Raw genomic sequence first — 4,156 nt, forward strand, 5'->3', positions numbered from 1 at the left:
TTTGAGTGGCAAGATTGAAGTGATTAAAGTGAGATGTCTTTCAATGCAAGGACAGCTGGGTATTTTTTGTTCTAAAACTAAAATAATTTGTACAACTCATAGCCAAATGCATTTATCTTTATTTGAGCACTAGATCATGACTGTCTCGAGCTGTTTATGCTACAACGAGAAAGCATTAATGTCCAGCGCTGTTTATATTGTAGGAAGTCCAAATCAGCATGCCTTGCTGGCAATGATTGAAGTGATACAGTAAATTCAATCAGTTTCTGCTGTTAAGAGTCAAACCAACTATTTCATAAGAAAACAAGTGTTCTGTTGTTAAATTTTCTTGACTACAAGCATTCAATTGCTTTAAACAGACATATTTTCTTCATGAAGGGAAAAGTGGCCGAAGCTCAAACTCAGACATTTAATTTGGAAAAAAAGAGCTATTCATCATTTTAAAAACTTACAAAGAGGATAGTTCCCAGAGTAAAATTTATCCAGAAAATTTAATAAAAAATGACTATAAATATTGACTGCATATTATTATGTAAGGCTTGCTACAATGAGTTGCTAAAACAACTATAGCATCAAAATACTTGGTTTCAAGGACCATACTGTTTCTTTTTCTTGCCCAATATCCAATTCAGTGGAACTAATGGTTGGGTATTACAAAATTAGGTTTGCTATTGTCTTTGTAGGTTAGGTATTTGAGATGATAGGGCAAGGAGACGGTGTTGATTAGGAGCATTGACGCCAAAATTTCCTTAGTGTTAAAATGCAATTCATTGTTCCATGTTTTGCTAAGCTGCAATTTTTGTAAATTGAATGGCTTGTGTTCATGTCAAAGAGCATTATTTGTTGTGGATGGAGTAAAATACATCAGGAAATCTAATGAAGAGTTTTCATGTGAAGAAGATGCATGACGATCCATATAGTGATATGTTTGAGCTTTCCAATGCTTGTGTAAGTCTTGTAGTAAACAATTCACAATTTTGGCTATTCATGCATCTTAATAGAATAAAAATACATATTTAGAGTGTCCTTTGTACATGTATCTTTATAGAACATACATTGTAGTATTTTTGTAGTTCATGTCTTGTGGGGAACCATCCACAATTTTTGGCTCACAAAAGAGAAAATTTTAAGGTCATCATTAACAATTGCTTTCAAAAAGATGGTCAAAATTGAATTTATAACTTTTCTCCACAGACCTTTATGAAAGATAGTTTGATAGGAAAATCAGTAGTCTGTAGGCATAATATGTCACATTGAAATTGTTGTCATGTGAAGTGTTTGAAATCAGATGTGCAAGAAAATTGAACTCGTCTTGGGAAATTTTTAAATCAAAATTTTTGAATAGTTAAATGCATTGGATATTCAAAATGGATTAATTAACTCTATGTTCATGAATTTGGTAATATCTCAATTCCCACATTTGAAAATTTGAAAAAGTGGGAGATGTATAACATCTCCATAAGTATCTCAAAAGTCCATCATATAACTTTGCCTTTGGAAACTACTTTGACAATGGAATCTAGTGAGTTGTTGAGTAAAAAATTTGGGGCAATAGGTTTTAAGCTATGATAAAAACAAAGATTTAACCATGAGTCCCAAACTTTTGGGAAACTTCCAAAATTTCCAATTTTGTGTTGATCTCAATTTTCATAACTTTTGCATACTGCATGTAAAACCATAACCACCCAAATCTAGATTTAGCCATTTATGTGGATTTTCTTGGTTTTTGTGTTGAATTACAACGCTAGTGCTTTGTGTTTCATGAAAGTAATAGTTAGGTTGATAAGGTTGTAACAATAAAGCCATGATCTTTGCATGTTAAGTGTGCATAAATTGATGCATGCCCACCCCCACAAAATTGAAGCCCATCCCCTTCACTAATCACTCAATGCACTCACCATTCCCACTCAAATATTATTTGTGGAGGCCCCAAGCAACCTAACCATGCCTAGGTGTAATGTACAATGCCCCCATGCTGTGATGCACCCTGGAGAGCTAGGCCTCAAGAGATAGGTATCCCCAATATATCCACTCCCCCTACAAAAAACTCGAAGCCCACTTTGAGTTGTGTAGCTACTATGATTTTATAGTATAAGAATATATCCAATACTCATAACTAGATTAAAAAAAGTGATTATAACTATATCAACGTCCCCATTTAGTTATGCTCTCAAGATTTATTTACAAGCCACATGGTGTTGCCTTTGCCATGTGAGAATGTGGCAATGCTAACATGTGGTGTCGGCCTCACGACCTATCTTACTTGGCCAACAAGCTCTTGGTAGCCAGATTATCCTTTGATGCCTTGTTGGAGGAGGTCATGGTAGCCTATCAAATGGAAGCATACCGCTTGGCCCTCCTCTTCCTGTCCATCATGCCTATGTCGATGAGTTTCCCATGTCATGCCTTGATCATCTTCTGAGTGCATAGATCAACTCCAATCGGGGGGTTAGACTTGGCGGCTCCTTTCGTGATAAACCATCCTTGCAAAGGTAGCATGTCGCTTGCGTAAAAGTGTGATCCCACTTGGTTGTGTCATCCTTAGGCCTTCCTCTTCTATTGGAGATGCCCTTTTTAGCATGGATCTTTGGTGAAGTGCTCGTGAAGCACACTTTGACTCCTTTCAAAGCCGTGTGTCGAAGCGCTTTCCTTGTGAGATCCATCATCCCCATGTGTTTGATCCTTCTCCTTTTTGCACCACCACGCATGGAAGGGGTGTGGAAAAGGAAGGGGCCCTGCCTAGCTAGATCTAACTTGACTGCCCATGCTTACTGAAATCAATCATGTTGGCCCTCTTTGGCCAAATCTACATCGATGATGCACAAATAGTTGTAGAAGCCATTGTTATTGGATTGCCATACTGCACTAGCTTGGAGTAGAAGGCCCTGCTTGGCCAAATTGAGTTGGAACACCCATGTGTAAGTTTAAACAATTTGATGAGAACCATCAAACATTCTAACATGTAGCATGAGGGCCATCTCCCTCACTATGTCCACCTCGACATAGCCCTGTATGTCCTGATGTTGCAAGTGGGTCTAGAATAGCTTAACAAGTCAATATGTGGGGTTGTTGTATACCACCTTGCCCTTACAATGAAATCCATTTCTTTGGCTCTTAATAACGGCCTCTTATTGCTGAGATAAGACTTTGTGGCCCAAGTTGAGACAAGCCTTCACACTTGGCCTCCTAAGGAGCAACCAAGTTGCGCTCCTCACTGAGCTGGATCCATCTTTGGTTGCTTAGAGGGTAAAGCCTATGTGCAATCTACTCAATTCTACCATGAAGCCATCTAACCACAATGACATCACCTAAAAGTTGCATCCCTTTGGTCTTGAGACTAGAATGCGTTTGAGTGCGTATGTAGACTTTGATGATGAATAAGATTCCTTGAAATACACTCTCATTTGAAGTACAAGACTGCCACCATCCTACACCTTTGCAATTTGAGTCCCATTCCAAAAGATCCACTCGTCATTATCGACCCACACTAGGGGCACCCCAGTACCCCCATCTTGTTTGTGTATGAGGGATCACCTCTCTTGTAATTAGCCAATGTAGTATACTCTCTATCCTCCTCAATTGTGTAAGAGTAAACATGTAACTCATCCGCTGAAATGCACATGTTTTCTTCTGCTATAATTGATTCTGGTTCTTGAGGCTTGGAGGTTGATTCCATCATCTTGGCCTTTGCCTTGTGGTTTGAAGCATCATTGAATTGAGTCCACTCCCCAGCTTGGGCCTTCATATCTATCCTCTTCTCCTCACATCTCTTTTTGTTGCCATCAGCCTCCTTGGTCTCCATTTTACAGGACTCTGTCTCCTTACATGGCCCCTCATGGCCCACCATCTCAATAGCACACAACATCTCATCACAACACATGACCTACTTCTTTATACTCGCTGACTACGTGAGTTCTATGCAGTCTAGCCACTTGGCCTCATCATCCTTCTCTCTCTTGCACATGACCATTCATTTGGACTCACGGCACACGAGTTTTTCTCCCTTTGGCCCCTTGGCCTCATCACCCAACTCAATACGGATGGAACATTCATTTAGACTCGCAGCTCCACGAGTTTCATCTATCTCAACCTTACACACAGCCATTCATTTAGACTTGTAGCTCATGATTTCTTCACATGTTGGCCACTTGGCCTC

Source organism: Lygodium microphyllum, chromosome 25 (assembly GCF_053477565.2).
Source record: "Lygodium microphyllum isolate KBCC chromosome 25, Lygodium_microphyllum_v1.1.10, whole genome shotgun sequence".
NCBI classification, from domain to species: domain Eukaryota; kingdom Viridiplantae; phylum Streptophyta; class Polypodiopsida; order Schizaeales; family Lygodiaceae; genus Lygodium; species Lygodium microphyllum.